Consider the following 25,260-nt stretch of genomic DNA (forward strand, 5'->3'; position numbering starts at 1 on the left):
TGTGTAGAAGAGTTGTACACCTGCTTGTTTGGCCTTGCCAGCACTTCCCGAGTTCCCCATGGAAGTCAGGGACTGCCTTGCTTGTCCCCTTGTCTGGGGCAGATCTGGAGTCACCCCTTTGTCCCCGTGAGGGGACATAGATCTGCAATGGGGAGGAGAGCACAGAGGAGTCCTTGCTGACCTTGTGAGCAGCAGCAGCAGCATGTGCAAAGTGTTCAGCTGATGCCTCTTCCTTCCTGTCACCACTAATGAAACAGAAGAAGTCAATCACATTGTTTTGTTTACATATAAATACCCTCACGTGTGCATTTGTATCCATGAAACACACACAAACCCCTTTGCTGATATGGAGATTCTTCTGTCACACATGGCTTTGGGGGTTGAGGTTCCTTAAAACGAGGTGTTCCCAGCAGCTGGGATGGAAACCCACCAGCAGATCTGCATATCTGTTCCTGCAGCCCTCAGGTGGGGGCACAGTTACCATGGCTGCAGGATGCAATCATGGCAAGTCATATAAATGAAGGACACTATTGATTGTTCATTTTTGCACACACCATTACATGCACACGCTTCTGAAAATAAGGCTCGGGGCATAATTGGTTGCCAATGGAGCTTCACCAAGCTGGCTGCATACATTTGGTTTCCCTTATTTTTACATTTTAGAGAGCTGTTCATGCTGATTCACAGAATCTGTCTTAGGGCCTTGAATTTCCTCCCAGATGTTTCTCTCTGCATAGCTCTTGTGTTATGTACCTAAAAGAGATGATGTGGTCAGCCTTTTAGATACGCTGGTTGTGTTTTTCTTTGTCTCTATAAAGCAAGGAATTGAGAGTTCCCCAAAAGACTTTCCAAGTTTCTTCCCTGAAACAAAAGCACAGGAATTTCTTGAAACCTTGAGACAAGATATGTGTGCAGGCAAATTTGACAAAGCAGTCGATGACTTTACTACTGAGCAAGTTGTTGGGGAAAAAAACCCAGATTCTCTCTTGAAACCCAAAGACTACGCATCATATTGAGGATTCTAGTGTTGACCCTGAGGGTGGAGTTGTCTTGGGTGTTCTGGGCTCTTCACCAATGTGAGCAGACCTTTAGCACAGAGGCTCCGGTGTTGTTCCAGTTGTCCCAGGCCGCCAGCTGATGAAGTGACAATGGGGTGTGATAATTTGCCAGCCAGTGCTGGCTTACAGAGCCACTGCAGCCCATTAACACTTCCTAACAATCCTGTATGGCTCTGAAAGGCATTAGAGCAAGGACTGAAAAAGCTGAAGCCCATATGAAGTCATGAGTGCTCCTGGGGCAGCAAAATTACTTCGAGACTTTCAGATGATTTTTTTTTTTGAGCCAGTTTGAGGCTGGGAGACACATGTCCAAAGAATTTTCTTCATGAAAGGCCAGCACATGGTGTAAGGGCTTTATGTGAGGGGAGAACCTCTGGGCTGCTGCAAGAGTGACCTGCTGATCTTCCCTGATCCAGGGAGGAGAAGGGGTACAGTGAAGTTGGGAATGATCCAAAGGAATTAAGAGATAATGGGGGACAGAATGCCTTAATTGAGACATCCTTCCACTTCTATCATTGCAGTCAAGAAAATGGTGCATGGAAGAGTTTCTCTAGAGCTACAAAAGTTAGTCCATTATTTTGGTCATATATTACCTGTATTCTTGCTGCTGCATGAATTATCCTTTAATGATGTGCACTGTATAATAACCTAGATAGATAGATACACCTTAACTATTATCTCCTCCAAATGGTGCAGGAGCACTGGACCGGTGCATTACACCACAACTGAAGCAATCAGGCTGCAGATGTTTGATCTGGAAAGGTCCAGAGAATATATTTCCCATACCACCTACTCACCACAAAATGCTTCCAGTGACTTACTTAAGACCTAATGAAAAAGATCAAAAGGCTGTGCTAGACTAGAGGAAAAGAGCAGGAGAAGCCAAAGTCATCAGCAGTGTCCTAAAGCCTGGGTACTGCTGATGACAAGCAACTTGCTGAAATTCCCAGGAAATCCTGGGATGCTGGTAGTGCAACAAAAAATCTTGAGTGATTGCTATCAGTAGGGTTTGGAGGAAAGCTCTGTTCTTAATCCAAGATCTTGTGATGAGCTGAGCTCAGTGCACACAGGTAAGATATCCCAATGGGTAAACAGTGGGTCTAATGTTACTGTAGGTCCTGATTTGCCTGTCTTGGTGTCCTTGTTCTAGATAGGGATCAGGGGAAAGCAGTAAAAATCCTCAGAGTCAATTTTTCCCCCTTTGTGATCCTTGAAGCAAAGTAGTGGAAGACCTGAAAGATGGGATTAATCCAAAGGTGAGGTGGGCATGTTGTAAAAAGGTTTAAAGTAGCATATTTATTATGTCCATATTGAAAATATTAGCCTTTTGTGATAGGATGAGAGAAGTGAAATTAAGATGACCTGGCTGGTTTATAGCTGTGCAACTACACAGTCTGTACAGATATCCCTGCTTTGGATAACAATGGGAGTTTTCAGTGTCCACCAAAATCTAAATTTCTGTCTTTGTCTTATTAAAGCCCTGATTCAGCAGATCCCTTCAGCATTGCTTTGCTTTCAATTACATTATGCACAAACTGGCTTAAATGCTTTGGACTCCCCAGTTTGGTTCCAAGTGAAATAGAAAATGGCAAAATTTAGAACATGGAACCAATAGGTGCCCTAATCCCCTGATGTCCTTGGTGCCAAGTTGAGTTTCAAATCTGGCCCATGTGCAAAAGATCCTCTTCTCTTTTTATAGTTCATTTAGTCAGGGGTGTTTTTGACAAAAACCAGCAAAATATCCTGGAATTACCTAACGTGCTTGCAAGGGATTGTCCAATGGTTTGTGCAGCGTTCCTGTGCAGGGGTTATATAAAAATGTTCTGTTGCTATGTGAACTGGAGGTTTGTTTTGATGTAGCATCAATACCCAGGAGGGGAGAAAGGGGTGGGGGGAGGGAAGAGAAGGGAAGACACTGGCGTGGTGCCAATCTCTGGAGTTTTTTGTCATGATAAATGGCTCACAAGGAGTCAGCATGACCCGCCAAGTAAACCCAAATGCTCTCAAAGAGCCGTGGGCTCCAGATACTGCTGACAGACAAGTACTCCTTATCAGCCTTTTTGTTTAAACACACAGGCAGAGCTGCACACGTAGGAGATGTGCAGCAGCTAGGGAGAAGCAGGCCAGCAGAGAGGACTGCGCTGGCAGATAATGTCCACCCAGATGTCCACAGCTGATTTCCACCCGCTTTGACTTCTGCAGAAGCTTTGCATTTCCCCTCAGCTACACACACAGGTCACAGTACATCCCCTCTGCTGCTGCTGCCTGCGGTGGATGAGTTGTGGAGTACAGCAAAGGCTTCTTTGGTTTCTGAAGGGAGGAATTCACATTCAAAACTGTTGACTGAGATGGGGGGCTCATGTTTCTGTTGTACCTGCACCAGAGGCAGAGCTTCTCTGCACTTGGGTTGGTTTCTGTTTTGTCCTGCTTTTTGGTTTTTTGTGTATTTGACTCAAATGAAAGCTTTGGGATGTATAGCTTTGAAAATTGATTTCATATTTATTTCTGATATTTTTGCTGCTTATCCACTCTCTCCTAGAAAGTGTCAGTCTTGTTCTGATGGGCAGGTCAAGACATGAGCTCAGTGGTGCTTTGGGGAACGCTTGTGCATCACTTAGATCCCCTGCCTGATTTTATGGAAATCTGTCTGTTAGTGCAGCCCCCACAATGCCTCAAAGAGCCTTTTACTAACAGAGACTGTAGTGCACTCAATTTACACTTGCAGGGAACAACTACAAGGACAACCAAAGATATAATTAATGTGAAATAAGAATTCCCTAGCAGAACAGTCTTAGAGAATTGATGAAGCTGAAGAAAAAACTACTTTTCTCCAGTTAGTCTCAGAGGGAAGTTCAAAGCAATGGAAAATGTTCAGGAGAATATTCAAACATAAGAAGACATGTTAGAGAGATCCTACCCTTAGCTGAAAGTGAACCATTCAAATCCTCTAAACATAAGGAGAAAGAAACAAGATAGATTGAGAAATTAAAAATGTCAACAAGAGACAGAAGATAAAGGGATTGAATCATGAGTCTTCCACTGTTTGGGTGAGCGTAATCATCTCTCCCTTATCCACTTTGCTGTGTATACAAAGGACAGGCGACGGGGGAAATAAGAAGGACATTATGAAGCATAAGTAGTCCCAGGACATTTGGAAATACGAAGTATTTTAATAGTAGCAACTGTGAGCAGAGTGGATTAAATAGGTGCTTTGGTGAATAGCTGAGTTAAATGATCTGCAAGCCCAGAGCTGTGAAGATAGAGCCCGGTGTCGGCGGCAGTGAGACGGGGTGAGCTGGCAGCAGACATCTCTGAGGGGAGCGAGGGGAGCAGAAGAAGCTCTTGGAACAAGCTGTGCCTTGTATCCCTGAGACAGCTCGGGGTGAGCTGGAGCCTCTGCACAGCGCAGTGGAGCTCTGGAAGCAATGCTGGTGTGGGCTGCAGGAGTGGTGTAGCTACACTGGCTTTGTGCCGGGGATGGATCACTCAGCGAGCCAGTGGGGCTGATCAGCTTCAGCTCCTGGGCTGAGTGAGCTGTCCCAGAGTTAGTGAGGGGGTTTTGTGCTGTCCTTTGCTGTAAGGTATTGATGGGTCTTCAGGGCTTGAACTCATGAACTTGTTGTGATCAGGCTGAGTCCTCTGTGGTTCCCATAAAGTGCATGGAGTTAATGGAATACCTTATGGTAAGCACAATGCAGACACAAGAGTTAATGCTTGCAGTCTATACCTGGCTTTTGACTTGACTGACTTTGTCATGACACTTTATTTATCACTTTGTGCATCTGCAAAATGAGGAGCGGTGGCAGGAGGTATCACCTTTCTGCATGATTGGAGAGAAATGGGAAAGAGATTGCAGAGATATGGAAAAGGAGAGTCCAGGAAACAGGTTGACACAAGTGGGTGAGGCTTCCAGGGATGAGGAGGTGGCTTCTCTGTTAGGGTAACCAATTGCTTCCTCTCTACTTAATTATTGTTGCCATCAATGCGAAGACCCAACAGCTGAAATACATATTTGATTTTGTGAGTGGGACTTAAGTAGACAGAAAATCAAATTGGAGCCAAGAACTAGCCTGAAGGCAGGCACATCCAAATGCAAAAAAAATTTTAAAGGGATTTGAGCATTCCCTGTGGCACAGCTTCCTTGTCCCGCTGCTGCTGATGCAGCATGGACTGGTTTCCCCCAATTTCCAAGAGACCAAAGAAATAAAATACTGTTCTGTCAAAACCAAAGTGCCTCTGGGCAGCAGATGAGGAGGGTTTGGAGCTCTCTATCTTTTATTGGTTTTATTTTTTTTTCCCTTTTCCATCCTGCATTTGCTCTTAAAGAAATTGTCATTGAGGGGGGAGAAGGCAAACAAAAGTTGACTTTTGTTAAGCGGTGGAGACTTGGCAGTTGTGTGGAGGTCATGGTGCTCAGTCAGTGTCAGCCTCCATTCCCCAGAGTTGTATCCTGTAATGTATTTATTTATCATTACAGACGGCCAAAATTTTTTTTTTCCCCTTTCAGTTTGTTCTGTCCAAGGCCACAGGGTTCCGACAGAGATCAACAGCATTCCCGCAGTGATGAAGCAGCTCGTCAAAAGCTGAATTAGATGTTAAATCTTTCTGAAGTGGGGAGGAGGAGGAAGGAGGGGAATCACATTGTGCTAAGAATTTATCATGTGTTGTTTCCTGTGAGATAATGTATAGGAGAAGATTTGTTATGGTGCAAGTTTCAAACTGCTGTTTCAGGGCTACAGTGTCTGCCAAGTTTATGATGTATTTGATCTTTTCTGAAAGTCCTTCTTTTCCTTTGCTACTTTTAAAGCCGACTGTCTTCCAGGTAGGTAAACACTTGAAATGCTTCATCTACTGAAACATGTACAGGTAAGCACCAAAATTTGCATGGATAAAAGGAATAAGCAGAAATAAGCTAGATTAAACTGTGAGGTCCAGTGAGGCTCCAACTCTGGACAGAAGGCTGGGTGCTCAAGTCATTCTAAGCTTTGCAGTTGGATGTGTTAGACAAGCTGTGCAGGTGTGCCTTCTTGTGGAAACCTATGAATTTTGGTACAGACCCCGAGGAAAGCAAGGCCTTGATTTGCAAAGGTGCTGCAAAACATGCCCAGCATTACTTAAAGCCCAAAGAAGCAACAGCCTGATGGTGCTTCTGAAAACATTTATTGAACCATTCTGCATCAGTGACTATCTCTTACAGTGCAGGTCACTTTCTTGAGCCTGTGCACTTGTAACCTGGTGGAAATACCCTTTGTGTTCTTTCTTTCTCATGTTCCTTTTATCCTCAGAAGGACAGAGGGCTGAGCCTCATTTATGTGTTCTGATATAATAGTGTTTGCTATTTGCAGTTGTTGAAAGGGCAGTTCATGTCTCTTATTAATGGACTCTGAAACGCGCCCCTTTTAATCTAAATTGAGAGGGGGAATGTGTCCAAAAGATTTTTCTCTCTGAATAAGTATACTGCTGTAAGAACATTTGAGGTAAAATAGCTTTGCTCCAACTCCTCAATAATATGTCAAGTGCAATGATAGATGAATGGGCAATCCCAAAGTTTACTCAATATTGTTTTGTTCCCAGTATCTAGGTCAAGATATTTCTGGTTTGTTTGAATCAGAGTTTCTACAGGTCTTAAATAACACTGTTAATGTTATGAGTGGTTTAGTTATCAGGCAGGAAGGAAGCTTATTGATCAGCAGGAAAAGCACTGTGCATATGAGCCATCTCTTCCTGCCTGGCTTTAACGAATCTGAAATCCAACATCGGACTTGGAAAGTCCCTCATGCTGAGGGGTGTGGGAAGGAAGCTTGCAACACATCTTCCTCCTGCCTCAGCTCCTTGCCTGGTCTTTATCATAAGCACCTGAACTACCTCTAATGAAACTTTTCCCTAAATCAATCCTGAAAGTGTGATCTACTGTGTACTTTGCTTAGGAGCAAGCGAGATGCAGGGGGAAGTAAAAGATTGACCAACTACTGAATTAATTTTGGCCCTGACTTTGCCCCCACCCCCCCTGCCCAATTTTTGTACTATCAAAGTGTTTTGCCTCTGGACTGGGTGAACGTTCTTTTTAGATGCTGGTCCCCTCCTGAATATCCACATGAGGAAAACACATGATTGGTTTAAGCCACCAGGCTCAGAAAACGCCAGCAGATACCAAAAGTGTCAAGGGTGAACAATGATGTTGTCACTACAACCCCTAGCTTCATCCAGGGTTTGGGACCTCAATCAGCTACTCAGGTTGCTCAATTTGAGTACAAGGAACTTGGAGGCAAAATCCAGGAAAAAAAAAATATTCTGGCTTTTCTAGGCTGTCCTAAAAGGAGCTTTAGTCCATACTTCATTTTGGAGGTTTGTGATGTTGCCAAAGAAGTTCAGGGTAACCTGTCTTTGCTCAAAGCAGAAAGGTACATAAGTTGTGACATCATCTTTCTTAAGAATGTCTCCCATCTTTCACATTATGTTATTTACAGAGCATGGGGCAGTAGCAGGAATCCCTGAGAGAGCATCATCATCAAGAGATGAAAGAAAATCATGGTGTTTCCTCTGCCCATTCACTCAATGAAACTTGAACCCTTCCTGTGAAAGCAAGGCTTTGACAGGAGGAGAGGTGAAGAGCAGGATCTTTCTGGGGTATGGGAAGTGTTGATTTGAAGCCCTCTGGTTGAGAAGTGGAATTTCTGCCAGAGTTCAGGATCTGCTGAGTAACTCAGTGAAGCAGCAGTGGCATTTCTGTGGTGTGGCTTGGCTCAGAGGAGGCCCCAGCAGCAGGCTCTGGGAGGAGCACGCCCACCTGGGAGCGCTTGGTACTCACCTGCAGCTCCTGCAAGGCACTGGGGGAGATGAACACCTGTTTGTGGAGTCCAAGCTGAGCTGCGCTGAGCTTGGTGTGCAGCCCAGCTCAAGTGGGAACATGCCCAGATGCTGAGCTGCTCAGGGAGCACTGCAGATGGAAACAAGGATGCATAAAGGGTTGGGGATTGGGAACATTACCTCTTCCAATGAAGGCAGCCACAGGGCAGGTTGTGCAAAGAGGCTGAGCTGCTCTGACTCTGTTCACCCCTGCCAAAAGAGAGAAGTCTCTCTGTACCACCCAGCTCTTGGTAGAGTTCTGCTGGACCAGTTCCCCACACTGAGTGCAGCAGTGGGGAGCTATCAGAGCAAGTATCTCGTGGGACTTCATCCTGCCAGGTGTTTGCAGAAGGCCACAATGAAGCAGAAAAATGAGTCCTCCTCTGCCAAGCAGTTTTATTTACCATGTGTTCCTCTTTGCAGTTTCTGAAGGATCTGGAAGAAATTACGAGTGACAGTTGTGAGAGGGATGTACTCCAGATTGGCGGGGTTGGTTTGTGCTTTGTTACCACACTGCCTCCTCCTAGCAAAGTGGAGGTGCTGCTGGTATTCCCGGATTTCTCGAGCTCTCATGCAAACTCTGATAAGCGTGTAGAAAGGTAATAATGAGCATCATACAGGAAATAGCAGTTCAGGGGTTGTTTTTTTTGTTTGTTTTTTTTTTTTGCCAATCTGTGTTTCAGGCTGGAAAATGCCTCTGTAGCCCACTTGGATAGGAGTGTTGTACTGCTTTTCCTGGTGCTCTATTTTTCCACATTCCTTTCTGTTGTATCAAGCTGCCCACCCTGTGCTTTTGGGCAGGATCTGGTCCTGCCTGTGACACTGCAGGTCACACAGCAAAGCCTCCCAGTAAAGGAGTGTAACTGTCACAAGAATGTGTTTCCAGTGTACAGAAAAGAAATCCAATAGAAAAGTGACACGATAAAAGATAAGCTGAGTTAATCAAAGATGTTTTCTGTGTATTTCACCCAAGCATGGTGTATTTCATAATACAGCAGAGCACAGTTCTTCAGAATCCCAGGGAAGAAGCAGACCTGCTAAAAGAATAACATTTTGGTGCCAGGGAAATTATGCATTTAATAGATCTCCGCTGGATTTTGTAGAGAGATTTGCAGCTACATTCAGCCTTGGCTAAAATGTGATGGCAACATGTTGTAGGAGCCAGTTCCTCCTCAGGGCTTCCTGTTACAACAATGGAGCTGTAAATGGTGTTATGGAAGTGGCAAGTGTCAGAAGGCAGCAGGATGTCATTGCAGTCGGGAGGTGCTTTTGATTAAGTGGCCCATTCAAATGCTGAGCTGTCCAGGAGAAAATCCGGTCAGGTGTCTTTTCAGATCCTAGGAGGGGAGGAAGTTTGACTGTGCTCTACATGCCTTGTTGCACTGGATCCTGATCCTCATCCGTATCCAAGTCTACTCTGGCCAGAGCAGATCCTCAGGGATGGAGTTTTTCTCCTGCATGAAGCTTCCCCTCACTCCTGGCAGCTGCTGATGGGATGCAGCTCTTGCTGAGAGGCAGGATGGATGGAAGGGACAGGCTTGTTGGTCTTTAACCTGTCTCCTACTGGCAATTCTTGTCCAAGAGAAATGTCTGCTCAATGTATTGAACTGAAACCTTTCTAAAAGTTGTCAGCTTTGAGTGAAAAAACATAGATGTGGTGTTTTGGTTTTGCATAGAGGGTTTGAAAAATATCACTTACAGCATGCCAGAGTGACAACTGTTTGCAACCTTTTGGGCACTTCCTTTCTGCAGCATTCAAAACAGTAAAGAGCTCATCCTCTGTCACTTTTGTGTTTAATTTGGAAGGGATGGCTCTAGGAGAACTGGGACTGTCTCTGAAAAGACCAAGTTGTCACTAAAAGATGTTTGCATTCTGACTACATGAGGAGAAAAGCCAGTTTTATAAAGGTATGTCTCACTCCTCTGTCCCTGCCTTCCCACAGGTAGCTGTCCACACTCCAAAAGGAGACTGAAAGCAAAGAGGATGCTAGGTGGGACAGTGGATGGGGCTCTTGGCTGATGCCAGCAGCAGAAGGACACAACCTGGTCTGCCAGGACAATGTACCTTGTGGTAGAGAATCCTAATGGATTCATTTTAATTTAGGCTTCAAAGTTGATAGGTTGGTTTTCTCTTCCACATTCTACTCTTTGAGTGATAACTTGACTATTTTCTGACTGTGGAAGGAGGAACTGGTTGAATGAAACGACTTCACAATGTATGAGTGGGAGGAATCCCTGTGCCAGGGGTGGCTGGGGGGCAGGGGCAGCGTCAGGAGGGGAGCACTGGGCAGGGTGGGCTGTGGATGCTCTCTGTGCCCATGGGGTGCTGAGGGGGAGTTTCCAGCCCCAGCAGTCACCACTGGTGCTGCAGGACCTGCCCTGTGTCTGCAGGCTTGCGGGGGAGGCTAAAATACTTCTTGGCATCAAGTCTTGGATCTTGGAACCTCTTTGCTTAATAGATTGCTCTGTCTCCCTAGTGATAGTGCTGCAGCTGCAAGCCACAGAGGCATTTTGGCTGAAGTCCTCTTGGTTTAAAGGAGAGAATACTGGCTAGATCTGCTCAGCAGCAGCATGACTGAGTGCTCCCTTTCCACCCTGGCCTGGGAGAGTCCCAATTCTGCTAACCTGAGGGACACATCCCTTCATGTCCCAGGCTCTGGAGATGAGAGAAACAGTGTCTGCAAAAGGTTTTGGTTTATATAGAAAGATTTGAGGTCTCTGCCCAAGAGGCTTTTTTTGTGCCTTTTTTCCCTTTTGAAAGTTACTAAGTTTATTTTTGTCTGTGTGAGTTGGCCTGGTTTTTTTAATATATGGTAAAGGTGGCTAGAGTCCTGCATAGACACTTTTTTTATATTTCATATAAACCTAAACAAATACATTAAATAAAGGTCCTTTCACCTCCAGCTTGATGGTTCAAATCCAATCGTGCTTGGGAACAGAAATGTTCAAGCAGTAAAAATAAAACATCTCCTGATTTATGAATAGAAGTGTCAAGCTTTGACTTGCTGTGATTACTGGCATCACATTATTTGTGAACATTCAGACAACTGCCAGAAATCCACGAAACACATTTGTGAATCCCAGAAGTTTCATAAACTTCAGCCTGAGTGTTATTTGCTTTCTGGTGGATAAGTGGGCTGGCTGGAGTTGTGTAACGAGGCCAGCTAACTAATGTTCAGGTCTCATAGTAATAATAATAATGAGTGCAAAGCTCTTGTTCCTGTTACACAGCAGAAGGTGGCAATTCTGCTCCAGTTTACACCAGACAATTGCCATTTGCTCTGGGGAGATGTTGTTACTGGTTTAAGGAAGTCAAGGAAGAGGGGACACAACCTGACTTTCAAACCTTACATTGCTGAGGCAGCTCTTGGGGGGAAAAATATCAGTTATTTGCTTCAAGGCTGAATTGTTCTACTGGAGAAACCACAGCAGTGGTAACACCAGGTAATGTTTGTAGAGAACAGGAGGTGGTGGGAAATGGGGCTGTGGTTCAGGGCTCTCTGCAAGGCAGAGCACATCAGCACTCTTTATTTGTACCAGTGTTCAAATGCCTTAAAAATCATGGGAAGTCAGCAAATCCGTATGGATTTCACACCAGGAGAAGAGATGCCACAATTAAAGCCTAAATTCAAGGCTGTGCTAAGATGACTCTCTCCCCATCAGACCCTGCCATGGACCTATTTGTTGGGCATCCAAAAGCAACGAGTGAATCCCAGGCTGTGGGAATCTTGGCTCAAAGCAATGGCAAGACATGACCTAGAGCATTGCAGAGCTACTCTAAGACTAATTGTACATGATATTTTGAACATCTTTTAAGTGTTCTTTTTCTTTATGTGAGTCTGTGTTCTCTCACTGCTTTCTCTCCATCTGCAGAAAGTAAAATTTAGAAAAGGTTATTATAGCAGCTTTGTCACAATATATGGTACCTGCTTGGGGAAGTGACAGGATAAGGACAACAAGGCACAGTTTGCTTCTGCAACCACTCTGCATATGTGAGACTTTAAAACATTATTTGCAGTTTCTGTTGGTATTGTAAATAATAGATCAGGTCCACAATTTATTTGCTGAAAGTTCCAGCAGATGCGGTGCAATTAACAGACTGTAATCATTAGGTTTTTGGAGAGAGGGTGACATATCAATTTTTAACTGTTTTTCCACTTAGAAACACATCCAAGTAGTGCTGCCTCCAGAGGGATATGCACATGGATGAATGCACTTTGTGCATGCCATTTTATATACATTCTCACTTTGCTTTCCAAGTATTAACATGTGTAAATCCCTTTGGCATGTGCAGATACGTGCAAGTGGGCTGTGCATCCATAGCATTTATTTGCATATGGAAGAAAGCATATGTGGAACTGTGTGCACTGAGTTACACTTGCACTGAAGCCCTTTGAGGGTTTGACCTTACAAAGTATCTCTTCAAACCTGCAACTCAGCGAGATTTGCTTCCCTTTGCCTCCAAAATAAAGGCAGGGTGACTTTTTGGAGGAATCACGATTTTATTTTAGGAAATAAACCTTTTGAGGTGTATTGCTCAGTTGCCTTCCCTTTAATAGAGTGACATGAAAACCACAGAGTTGGAGAAACCAGTCTTGCAGGACAAATACAGGTGTTGCTCAGTGTTGCAGGTGTTGAGCTTGTACCCAAGTGAGTTCAGGTAATTACTGCTGGGGAGATTGTTCTTCCTACCCACACAAATAATCCTGTGGCTGCAGCACGACACCACAAGCTCTTTGCTGCTGTGGGTCTCACCTGCTCAACAGACTTGTCCAACAAGTTGATTTGGCTCTCAGGGTCTTAAAACAGGAGGGAGACTATGGAGCTGTGGTGTCCATTCCCCACAGCAATGCAGGACATGGCCCAGCGGGGTGAATCTCAGAGAGATGATCCAGGCCCATAATTAGAATTAGCTTCTGGAAATATTAATGCATGCATTTGAGTTTTGAGGGCAGCTGAAATAGAGAAAAAAGAGAGAACTGCTTTTCCTTTACATTTTAGGAGGGCTTCTAATGATTTTGTCCAGTAGCTCCTAACTTCTGCCAATAGTTCTTTTCTTTGTGCATGGATGTAAAGATGATGACAATATCTCCTTGAAATGCCAGCTGAAACCTGAGAATTTTTACCAGGGAAGCTGGTGAGACCCTTTTGCCAAACTGTTGGGTTCTCTACCTTTAAACACCTACCACTGATTACTGAAATGAGTTTATTTTAAAATGATTACTAAATGAGAGTACTCCTGACTTCCTCAATGTAGGCAGTTTTGCCCATGTGGACTTTTTTCTCTCTTGTGGAGAAATTGAATGTTTCATTCTGTGTCCTACAGAGGCTCTAATTCAGGTTCCCCACTGTTATACCACTTTATTTAAGGACAGTGCAGGAGGTAGGAACCTGAACTGGCTGCCTGATGCTTAAGGAGGTGAATAATGACTTGGAGAAGACCTTGTGCGTATCTTTTGATCTTTGGGCTTCAGACACCCCTTCACCCATAATTAACTCGTGTGTTGACTGATCACCTGAGTGATCAAGGGAGACTCAGCATGTCAGTGGAAACCAAGGAACTATTACTCCATGGCAAAACAGCAATCAAGCCAGCTCGTCTATGATACAAATCAGATACCTGCAAGAACAAGTCACGTAATGGCAAGCTGTACTGGAGATGGATGATATCCTAAATCATTATCTTCGATAGCATCAATTATGTTTACAGGGTAAGCCCATGCTATCTTCATGGCAAGCCCTGCATCCAGATAGCAGCAGCAGCAACAACAAAAATTAAAATTACAGCATGAATTTCGGGAGGGGCAGTGCACCATGCACGACTGGCTAATAAATCAAGACCATCCGTGGATTAGATGGAGGGGAATGGGAATGGTTATCATTCTGTTGTATAAAATGCACAGCTTAGGCTCTATAGATCATTTAAAATATATATGAATTTGAAATCAGCCAAAAGATATGTCAGGCATTTTTCTTCTTAGAATTATGGCATGTTTTTAAAGTCTAAGTGCTTTTCAGTACAAATTTTAGCATGTTTTGCATTCAAATGAAACATCTACTCTACGTGTGAAGCCTTTGCACACACTGCCTGTAAAAGTGGAGGGAATCACTGGATTTATAGGTTCCTTTGCACATTCTGTCAAAGTCAGTTCTGCCTAATGGAGCCCATGGAACAGGAAAGGCTTTCATTGCACAACTTTCCATGAGAGATAATGTTTGCTGCCTGGCACATTGCAACGCCTAAACAAAGACTCAAAATAAGTTTGTATTAAAAGAAGGAACCTCGGCTGGGAAGGGATTAAGTTAATAGCATTTTCTGTAATGTCTTTATCAGCATTTCTGTGGCCAGTTTGTGACAATAAACAGGGGAAAAAAGCTCGTGTTTGAGATGGAAGTAAATTTCAGGCTGATATGAGTGATGTATCTCATAGCCAGTTATAATTAGAAGGGAGGCTTCTTACAGCGCCGCTCCTCTATAAATCACAGCAGATATTACCCCAACTTGTACAACAACTATGAAATATGCTGTGAAATTTGAAACTCATGAAAAATAGGTTCTTTTGTTGCAATTTCATTCTCAGAAAAGCTCTCATTTGATACAAGCTTACATTTTTTTTTTTGACTGGTTTCTTAAAACTAAGGTAACCAGCCTCAATTCTCTGGAAAACTGTTAAAATATAAATTTAGTAAAGTCTTTTTTTTTTGTTTTTTCTTATAATCAGTTTGTGAAAGATGAAAGCATTGCATGTTTTGCTATACAGAGTCCTTACTTGGAAGAGTCTATCAAAAAAACTCAAGCAAAAGTTTTCTATAGCAGAAGCTTCTTATTAAACACAATTTTACACTGAAGAAGTCAGAAATACAATTGATAGCTAATAGCTGTGTATTTTCCTCTTCTCTTCTGACAGAGTCAGCTTTGACCTGGCTGGGTGCCCACCTGCATTATTCCAGATGTGACCATGGAAAGTCCACAGGGAAAGCAACTCTAGGGATGGAGGTCTTGCTGGCTTGATGCCTAAAAACAAAATAAAAATCAAGTAAGATTCCTCGAGTTTTTCTCTTGCACTAATCTCCAAGTATTTTTCCTATGGTATTTTATTTTTAAGAGAAAATGAATTTATTTTAGAAATGTGTTCTCTAAAAACTTATGAACCATTCAGGACTGTTGGCATGGCAGGGCTGTAGCTGCTTCTATTGATCCTAATTTAAAGCTGTAATTGCAAATAAAAACATCATTATATCCCCCAGCTACTCTAATTGAAAGGATTGATTCATAGGGGCAAAGCATGATAAGAACTTCTATATGGGCCAAGTGCTTATGGCCATTTTAACACACACATTTTGGCATGGCCTGGGTTTGTTCTTGTGTGGAAGAATGTCACAGATATTGGGAGGAAGCCTTCCTTCTTCTACTCTACTCATTTCTCCACTTGAAATAAAGCAGGGGACCTGCGCAGGACTCTGTGGGCAGCAGGAGGGTCCTTGGCTTGGCCTCCTAGATGTCAGGGTCACCTGGAGAAGCCACCTGTACATGCAGGTGTCCCTGCTCTAGTCGGGTGAAAAAAGGTTTACACTGTGGCTGGCTGTGACAAGAGGGAGATGTCACTGCTCAAGGGAACATATTCTGTCAGACTGGGTTCAAACATGTGGGACATGCTGAGCTGCTTCAAAATAAATTAGCTTTTTCAAAGAATTAAACACAACTCTTGCTTATTAGGTGAAATTATCAGTTGTTTTGTCTTTCAGAGGTAAACAAAGAGCTGAGGGAGTCTCAGTCTCTCAGTCTTATGACCTTATGGTCACTGTCCAAAATACCAGCAGTGACGTTCCACGCTGGAGAACTGAGAAGAAGAAAAGCAGATACTCAGCAGGGTTAGCCCAGTGTCTTTCCAAGTAATCCCTTATTTTTACTAAACATTTCCATATGGGAAACCCTATCACTGAACAGATGCACAGAAAACATTGTGGTCAGTGCTTTGTGGAGATGCTGATACGGGCAGCTGAATACCCAGAACTGTTGAGAGGCTTCAGCAGAGCTGCCCTGCTCATCTAAATGTAAAACTGATGCCTGGGGCTGAAAATTGATCTGTAACATTGAACTGCAACCACAGAATGGGCATCACCATTTGGAAGGGAAGCAGATGACTGGTATTAGCTCATCTGGTAAAGATGAGTAGCTGGACAAGGTCTGAAGAATTCTTGCAGATACGAAACACTTACCCTGAACTTTGTGGAAAATTGGTTCAAAACACAAATTTGCAGTAGATACTTATTTATGTAATGTGCCTGAGATGTAACCCTGAATCTAAATCCTTTCTTGCAGGGCAGAGTTGAGGTCTGGCTCTCCACTGACTCTGCAGGACAGCCTGTCTGCAGTTCACGAATCCTAGAAAGCAGACAAATATGCTCTCAAGAAAAAGCCTCCCTTGTTTCCTTCCCCTTTCCCTTGCTTTTTTTCCCCCCCTCTCATTTTCTCTCTCCCTCTTTCTTTCTCTTCTTTTCTTTTCTGTTTTTTTTAAGGGAAAATTTGTTGCAATAATACAAACCCATCATGCTGTCTCTGGTTACAGCTGAGTGACACTACATCAGCAGCAGAATATGTACAAATTAAACTGTAACAACGCACCAAGGAGAGGCACAGCAATATCATAAAAATTATCCACAGTACAATATGACTAATGTTGTGTGAAATGCATTCATTGGCCAAATGATGTCTAGGTGTATCTTAAGGAGTTATGCTGATGGAGATAATGGCTATAGAACAGAGATAAAGGAAGGAAAGGCGAGTGAAAGACAAAAGGTTGAAGTAAGGGCAGCCTGGCTGGGGAGGAGGCTCAAGCAGGTGAGTTTGAACAGGAAAGCTGAGCTGCTCTGGAATGTAGAAGGATGTGTGAAGATCTCAGTGGCACCTTTCCTCCTCACATGTCTTATGTGGAGGTGTGCTGCTGTTTCAGGCACACACTCACATTCCTGTGCTCCTTCTCACCTCCTTTTAGGTGGACTTTTTGCAAACATTTATCTGGAAACACAAGCTGCATATCTGTTAAATATTCTCTAGTTCTTTTGCTTATAGAAATGCCTTTGTTTTTCCTTTTCTAGATTAAAAAAAAAAAAAAAACCCCAAAAAATCCAAAGAGAAGGGACTGATTTTATTAGCATGTCCAAAACCAATAAATGAACTCAAACACAGCTAGAGAGTGGCTAGATTAAATACATCAATAAGGTGCACTCAGAAGATATCATCTTATTTCTTAATCTGAGAGTTTTCGTGAAATGAGTAAACGTTTTGCCTGTATAAGAAACTTGGTTATTGGTAAGTTAATGTGATGATCCTTTTTGTTAAACATAGATTTAGAAAAACAATCCGTCCAGTGACCCATTGTGCCATCATGCTTATCCAGAGATGTTTATCTAGACATGAACATTCTGTTTTCAAAGGAACTTAGGGATTACCTAAGTAAATCTCATTTTACATCTAAATTGCATTTTCCAAAACATCTCAGGTAAGCCCTTACCTCACTGAGTGTCTCTTAAAAACCTAAGTCCTTTTTAAAATCATCAAACTGGTCAGCAAAGTGGACCTGCCTGAAATAAAATCAATCTCTTTGCAGTTGGTTGCTGGAGTTCAGGGCCTAGTCTCTGATGCAGTCACAGCCTCTTAAATTACTAGAAAAACAGGGTATTTTCATGGTATTCCTGATTATTTGTTACTTGGTTGGTTACAAAGAGAGAACCTAGGCCAAAATCATGCAACAGTTGTTGTTTCTGATGTGTGGGAGCCATGTTAGCCAGGTTTTTTTTTTCTCATTTATTGATATGTACAAGGATGGGAGGTAGACCCAGCCAAAAATGCTGGGATCCAAATATTTTCAAAGTCCTAAGATATCCAGAATAGGGAGTTAATTTTGTCTCCTAGTGAAGATAGAGGGTCCCCATGGAACATTTCAATGGGAGGCAAAGCTCTCCACAGACCTGGGGTGTGCTGGATTGAGCATTAGTGTTCTGCTTCAAAGGCAGAGGAGGAGGGAGCGATGCGATAAAATCAGTGTTTTCAGCCCTAAACCTGACTTGGATCTGGGTGTTCTTTGTGAACCTTACAAAGCTTTTTCTCCAGCCAACCACCTTCACTTGCCCCTGAGCACGTGCCAGGAATTCCCTAGCAAAGGAAGCTGCCAAAACCCAGGGAGTTGTGATAACTCTCTGCTATCACATCCATAAAGCCTCAGTCAAGGCTGCTCTCCTCCCAAGCGAGCAGGGGCACAGCGTGGCCGAAGAGGAACCTCTCCAGCCTACAGCCCAGGCTCTGATATTTTATTCCCTCTCTGTGCTGCAGCTTCGTGTTTTTACAGGGCTGTGATGGCTCTGTGCAGAAGAATTTCTGATTCCCTATTCATTTGGGAAGCAAACTTCAGCCATGTACTCTGGGGGCAGGAAAGCACACTCCTCCTTCACTCTGGCAGGAGGGTGTGCAGTCACACAGCAAGCTCAACCTTGAGGAGGGGGAGAGGCACTCTGGGACCCAGGCTGGTTTATATCTCAGCTGATTCTCCTCTTTCTCTCTTCCCCATCCCCTTAATAGCTTGACAGGAGAAATATAGGGAAGATACAGCCATCTGATTAACAGTGCCGGGGGCTGGGGATGGATGACAAGGAAAGGGAGCGCAGCGTGGCTACCAGCCAAGTTCCAGCAAGAAACAGAATATCTGGCTTCTTCTAATCTCTGGAGGAAAATTAAGTTACAAAAACCTTTAGTGGAAACTTTGCATACATTCAGTACCATTGCTGTGCCTGACAGAAAAAAAAAAAAAACCAAAACAACCAAAAAACCTTTATATATTATTTAGTTTATAGTTATAGAATTAAAGGCACAAGCTTTCCCACCAGGAATAAAGAAAAAAAATCCTCTTGAAAACTAAAGACAAAACCCCATAAAACCCCTTGAATGTTTTGTGCTGTCAGAGTTCTTGAGAAATTCTCCTTTCTGTGTTAATGAAAGGTTGTGTGAATTGAGTGAAGCTGTCTGAACATCTTCCCATTGAATTTTTGCACTTAAATGTAGATCCCTTCTTGTTTTTTCCTTCTTTGAGCCATTTGCTCTGCCTCCTGCAGGAGCAGAGAAGAAAAGGAGAAGGTGGAGGTGGGGGAAAGGCTCCGAATTGCCCTGGGAAAGGGCTTAGGTTGCTCCTGCTGCCACTGAGCTCAAGAGCCAAGGCCATTGCCTTGCTGTTCATCAGAAATGTGTATTACACACAGAGAAGAATTCCTCCCCCTCCTCCATGTCTGTCATTAATGTGTTGATGAAAAATAGTGGAGTTTGATTTTAAAAAAATAGGTTAGGTGTTAAGTGAGCAACACGTTGGGACCTGCGCATATGAGAGAGAGTGCTGAGTAAAATGAAATAGCCTATTTACTGACTGTTACAGCTAAAGCAGTTGGAGTAACGATGATGAAAGTATTACTTACATGTTACTCAGCTTTATGAGAAGGGGGAAAAAGAAGCTAGATTGGCTGGTTAGAACTTTTCTTCATTAAGATTTACAGAATGTTGATATATGTACAAAGTGCAATTTTTTTCATGTCAGAAACATGAACCAAAGGTCTGAACACCCATTGCCTGGCTCAGCACCATGGCTTCCCCTGGCTGGCTGTGCTCTCCTCTTGCTGACTATCCAGGCTAGTGGGAGTCTGGCCCTGTTGCCTCCAAGAGGAGGAAGCACAGATGCATTTTGTAGTGTTTCCCTCCACCTTGCTGCAAGCAGCTTGCTCCCAACCTTCCTCATGTGATTCCTTCTCCAGCCTTGTCTGAAGGAAACATTTTCCATGCAGAGGAACATAAGAGCTGTGTTTACATGCCATTTCCCTTCTGAGAGCTTTATTTCTCTTCAGCCTCAGGGACCCCAACACCAGCCAAATCTCAATATGGGGCTGAAATTGAACACTGGCCGTCTCCGGCCGTGGGACAGAGGGGTGTGTTTGTGCACACAAAAACAGATGTGTGCCCTCCAGAATAAATGAGGCTATTCAGAGTGTCACAAAATGCACAATTTATGGCCAGTTTCAGCAATTAGTCAGACCAAAGGAGTGAGGTGGGTCAGCATTAAAACCCTACTGTTTTGTTTACTTTAAAAAAGCAACAGAGAGTTCCAGCTGATGAGCAAAGATACTGAGAAACGGTAATTAAAAAGAAACAATCTTTGATGTTTCTCTTATTACAGTTTCTCCTCAATTTGTTCTGCTTCCCTTACCTGGTCTTGAGAAATAGAGCTGCTGCTTTCTTGTGGGGAGGGCAGTGTGGGGGCGGCTGCACAGGCAGCTCTGCAGCAGGAATTCAACATTTGCTGCCTGCCAGGCTCTTGCACCTTGCAGTGAATTCAGGTACTCCCTGCAGAAGTGCTGGCACCTAGCAGAAATTCTAGGTATCAGCCTACAGGGCCATCCACTTGTGTGGCTGTTTTTATTGACCTAATGGGGAAAAAAGTCCCCCTGAAAAATATTGATGGCTTCTAAAATACTCCACCAGCCTAAGAGTAGCTTAAACTGTGTAAATTAAACCTTGAACATGACCTGCCCCCATAGTTCACCACCTCTGTTAGTATAAATATTCTGTTCCATTTGAAATTCGTATTTCTTTTTCTACTCATGTCTCAGTTCCTCTGCTTCCAACACTTTATTTTGTGCCACAGTCAATAAGATTATGGGTTTCACACGTGTTGTTAGAAACTCCTGAGCAGCCCAAATCTTTGTGCTATATGGAAGGTTTTTAAGTTCAGGTTGTACAGTAAGAAGGTAAACTTTGCAGGATTTCTGCTTTTCCTGGCCCATGGGCAGCCTTTTCTGACTTGTGCATCATGAGTGTGCTCGGTTGCAACATGGTGAAGCTGGCTGCTGCTCATGGATGCTCTTTCGTTTGTGGGGATGACAGTGAAAGATGAAAAGTGCAGTAGAATGGTTGGGAGTTATTTAATCAAAGTCTTTCAATGAAAAGATATTTTAATATGTGGTTGGATTCACTGCAAATTTTTGGCAGTAGATGGGGCCCTTACTATAATAAAATTCCATCGAGTTGGGAAGACTCTCGGAGGAGGTGCCCAGATGCAGTACGTTGGAGCTGACTCCTGGAACAACATCCTTACCTAACTCAGGCTCTTTGTTGCCTCCATGTAACTTCTCATGAGAAAAAACCAAAAGGGTGGGGAAGGGGAAACAATCTTTTTATACTTCTGTGCCCCAGCTTTTCACTGCCCTCTGTCCTAGTGCTTTCTTTTACTGTCTTTCTTTCCAAAAGGCTGCGAACCCACGGGCTCCCTGATTCTGTTCCTGCTGACCACACTCAGGAAGAACACTCAGCCTGAGCTCAAGGATGAGCGGGAAGGGGAACACACCCCTGAACAGGATGGGGCAGAGCCAGAACCTCACCTTCTGCCATGATACTGTGAATTCAACATTTCACTCAAGCAAACCCACATTTCCTGGCAGTGCTGGGCTGGCCTGGAATCCAGACCTGGGCTGCTCAAGGTAGAGCCATTATCCTAAAGTGCTTTTATTGATCTGTTGACTTTCTGTCTCCCTCCTTCTCATCCTCTCTTCACCCTGCCAGCCTCTTAGAGACTCATCTCTTGTCTCATACAACCAAGTATTTTAAGGGGTGAACAATGATTTTGAAGTCACATTAGACAAACTATATCTGACCAGTAAAACCAGCTCTACCCTGGATGATATCTGAGGAAGGATCTGTCTACATCTACAAATCAGTCCCTCTTTCTCTTCCCCTCTTATTTTTTCTCCCTCTATCTATGTCCTGGTGTTCTTCAAGCAATCAATTTCAAGGCCTCATCCATCTCCTTTGTAGCAGCCTCCACCCCAAAGTGGCAATGCCATACTGTCGTGCTTTATTTTCAGTTGGTTAAAGAGACCTATAGTAGTAAATCTATATCTGTGCTGTGATATCCAGCAGTATTAAAGGCTGAGATTTAAAGACAGGCCTGAAAGACTTAGCAGTTGATGCCTGTAGAAAGCCAAGAGGAGCTGTGTGCCTTACTGGAAATTTCAGGCACAATGTGTTAGAGTGCAATGTATTACAGTGACCTGAGCTGCAAATCCTTCTGAGATGGAGATAAAGGGAGAAAGAATAATACTAGAGATAATGTTAACAGCACTGTGTGTTACCAAATACTAAGAAAGGGCTTGAAGTTGGTTATCTCTTTCTTATTTCTTCTTATTTCTTATTTCAGTGTTCATAATTTCTCGGGTTTGTGGAAAATAGCAATTCCTTCCTAATAATATTGCTCATTAATTAATTGGATAAACTATGGGCATTTAGTCAAGGGTCTGAAAAATACACAGGTAAATACAAAACAGTTAAAAGAGGCTAAATTTGATTATAGAAGTGCATTAACTTTTTTAAAAAATGTGAAGTGCAATGTCTTTCATAGAGCTGAGTGCATCGATGTTCATGAATGCAGTATTTGAAAAATAAAGAAGTTATAAAGATAGCTTATAGTCAGGTAAGCATAAATATGCACACATGCTTTATAATGCACTCTAATTTTTAATGTTGAAACAACATAAAAGCATATTTGAGTAAAAAAATGGAAATTCACATTGAACTCTTGATAGGCTGGATAATACTACAGTGAAGATAGTGTGAGTGTTTTCATTGGGAAATATTAATAAGATCAAGGACAAAAATTTCTATAGTCACATCCCTTTTCCACTTTATTCATATCAGCATTAGTTTTCTTTTAATGGAAATTCACGGAAAAGAAGATTAATTTGCTCCAGCCAGTAGTTGCCTGTGAATTATTGAAACTCTCCTCCCAAGTGTAGCTACAGCTCCTGTAAGCCAGGACCAGAACAGCCCTGCATGTCTCAGGTGAGAAGTTGTGCAGGACCTGCCCTGGATCATGCCTGGTGCTGTGGTCAATAATCAAAGTGGAGGGTTTGAAAGCAACCTGCTGAAATATCTTCATGTAAAGAATTTATCTAAGAAATCCGAATCTAGTGAAATGTGGAGGGGAAAAAAATTAAAACATGTTTCCATATTACTGAGGAAATGAGGAAAAAAAGTTGGTGATAATCTTCTCAGACCAAGGGATGGCCACTTATGGACACAGGGGAGTGAACCTTGATTGATTTTAAGATTTGTGTGATGAGAAGCAGTTCACAGTCCAGTGCATTGCAGATAACTTAGCTAATTCTAACACTGTGTTAGTAACAGCAAACTTTCCTTCTGAAATCACAGACAAGAAAAAGGGAACGGGAGTCCTGGGGGGAGAGAATGCCTTGGCAAGCACCCCTAAATCATTTACCTTTTTGGAGAAACTACAGCAGGACCACAGCTACAGCCTGATGTGCACTGAGCTGCACCTCTGGAGACTGAACAGCAAATGCTTCGTGTCCTGAACTGAGCTGGAGGTGAGAGCCAGAGCTGTCTTTCCTTCCAGACAATGGCTTGGATTGATGCTGCTGGTGGCAGAAAACATAACTCTGTGTATTCTGAGCTAGGCACAAATCTGCATTTCCCTATCAAAACTTACAGATTTTGAAGCAATATGTTTTAGAGGAAATATGTTTGCCCAGTTCTATAGAAATCTTGATCAAAAAAGCATTGGCTCAGCCTGTGAGATGCTCCTGACTACTGCTATATGTAGACTGTGAAGTTTGTTTCTGTGTTTCAAAACCTTATTGCTCAGTGAAACTACCTGAGTAAACTGGTTTCAGAGCCAGAAAAGGCTCATGCAAAGATAAAGCTGATGTTCATTCTAAAAGGTAAGTTTGTCTTTTTACAGAGCAAGGTGAGTTTGTGGACTTTCCTCCAGGGAGATGCTATCAGGACAAGCTGTGAAATTGGATGCCTGAAACAGACCAAGACGATTTTCTAAACACTGGTACACAAGTAAGTGCTGTAAGTAATTTGCAAGCTAGAGAAAGTGAGCCAAAAACCACTTTTTGAGACATACATGAGTGAGCAGAATTACGTGAAACTCTGCCTCTTCTGACAGCAACACTGAATATGGACAAGTGCATTTTGTGATGTGGCACTGCTGAGCATGAGCCTGCTGGGATTCGGGAGCTCAGGCAGGTGAGCTGATCTGCTGGGGAAATCCTTTACCAACAGCACTACTGTCCTTGTGGTCTTTGCATAAAGGAACTGTCCTATGTATTAGAATGCAGCATTTGGTGTGTTGAATTAGGCAGGGTCGAAGGCAGTCCCAGGGAAGAGGATTATGAACTGGGAACTCTTACCATGACTGTCTCCAGCGAGTATCTGCCAGCCAGGGGAGGCAGGCAGCTGCACACCTGGTCTGCAGGACAGCAGATAAGGCAAGAGGAAGGGAAATATTCTCTGGTAATTCAGAGGGAAAAGAGAGGCAGAAGGAGCCCCATGCACCTTTCAGCAGAACAGTTGTGAGCTGCTAGGTGTGAATCCCACTGAAGCCCGTTGTCATTAAGCATCCTGTAAGGTGAGAAGGGGGGTGAGCACTGCAATAAGCTCATCAGCAGCATCTGCACTGACTCTTGGCCCCCTCTGGATACCCTTTGGAAATCTTCAGCGTGTTTTGTGTTTGTTTAGGAGCCAGAAACAAATGCTGGCAGATGCAAAGGTGTGAAATGTTGGCCAACCTATCCCAGAGGGAGGATTGCTCTAAGTGGATGATGAGCTCAGTTCAGAGGCTGTTAAGTTAAAGCTTATTACCCTCATTAAGAGATATGTGTAATGTGGTTTTGGGCTTCTGATATGGTAAAACCAACATTTTCTAAATGTTTTGTTGTCCTGTCTGTTATGCTTGGAGGGGAATTCAGTTTCTGTTTTGCACTGGGTCAAATTCGGTGCAGAGCCTAGATTTCTTCATGGAGTCTAGAATTTGGGATTGACTTTGTGAAAGCAGGGACTGTCTGGGGCAATGTGCTTTGTCAGAACCAGGAGGGAGCAGAGAGGTTCTTGCCTTTGCTGAGAACCAGGGCTGTGCTGAGAGCACTGGGGATAAAAGGCCAAGCCATGCAGGTGTCCCTGGCTGTGCTCCCTGGAGCTCTGCATGGCAGGAGATCAGGCTGTACTGCTCCCAGCAAGGGTGTAAATGAAGAGAGATGGCTCAGGTTTAGCTTTCCTTGCAATTTAATAAGACCTGCAGGATGAGGAGCACCCAGGTGAGGTGGAGCAGGATCAGGGAGCAGTTTAGATTCACCAGGTACCATTAGCTTGAGCTCAGGGTCAGCCCTGCAGGACTGAGCTGGTTTGCACAAGAAGATTTGAGTGTCTCTGCCATGTGCTCCTCATCATTTCCATTATCTGTGTGTTTCGTTTATCTGGGGTACCACAGCTCCTCCCTATGATGATGAGCATTGGCTCTCAAAG

At 43.4% G+C, this 25,260-nt stretch overlaps 1 long non-coding RNA gene across 1 annotated transcript; it reads left to right on the top strand.

Moving 5' to 3' along the window:
- Window positions 1-20,912: 20,912 nt before the first annotated feature.
- Window positions 20,913-23,976, top strand: LOC119710283. The gene is made up of 4 exons (XR_005259533.1): window positions 20,913-21,419; window positions 23,146-23,318; window positions 23,693-23,799; window positions 23,906-23,976. It is a non-coding gene; the product is annotated as an uncharacterized LOC119710283 (long non-coding RNA).
- The last annotated feature ends 1,284 nt before the right edge of the window (window positions 23,977-25,260 follow it).

The sequence above is a fragment of the Motacilla alba genome, chromosome 20, assembly GCF_015832195.1.
Source record: "Motacilla alba alba isolate MOTALB_02 chromosome 20, Motacilla_alba_V1.0_pri, whole genome shotgun sequence".
NCBI lineage: Eukaryota > Metazoa > Chordata > Aves > Passeriformes > Motacillidae > Motacilla > Motacilla alba.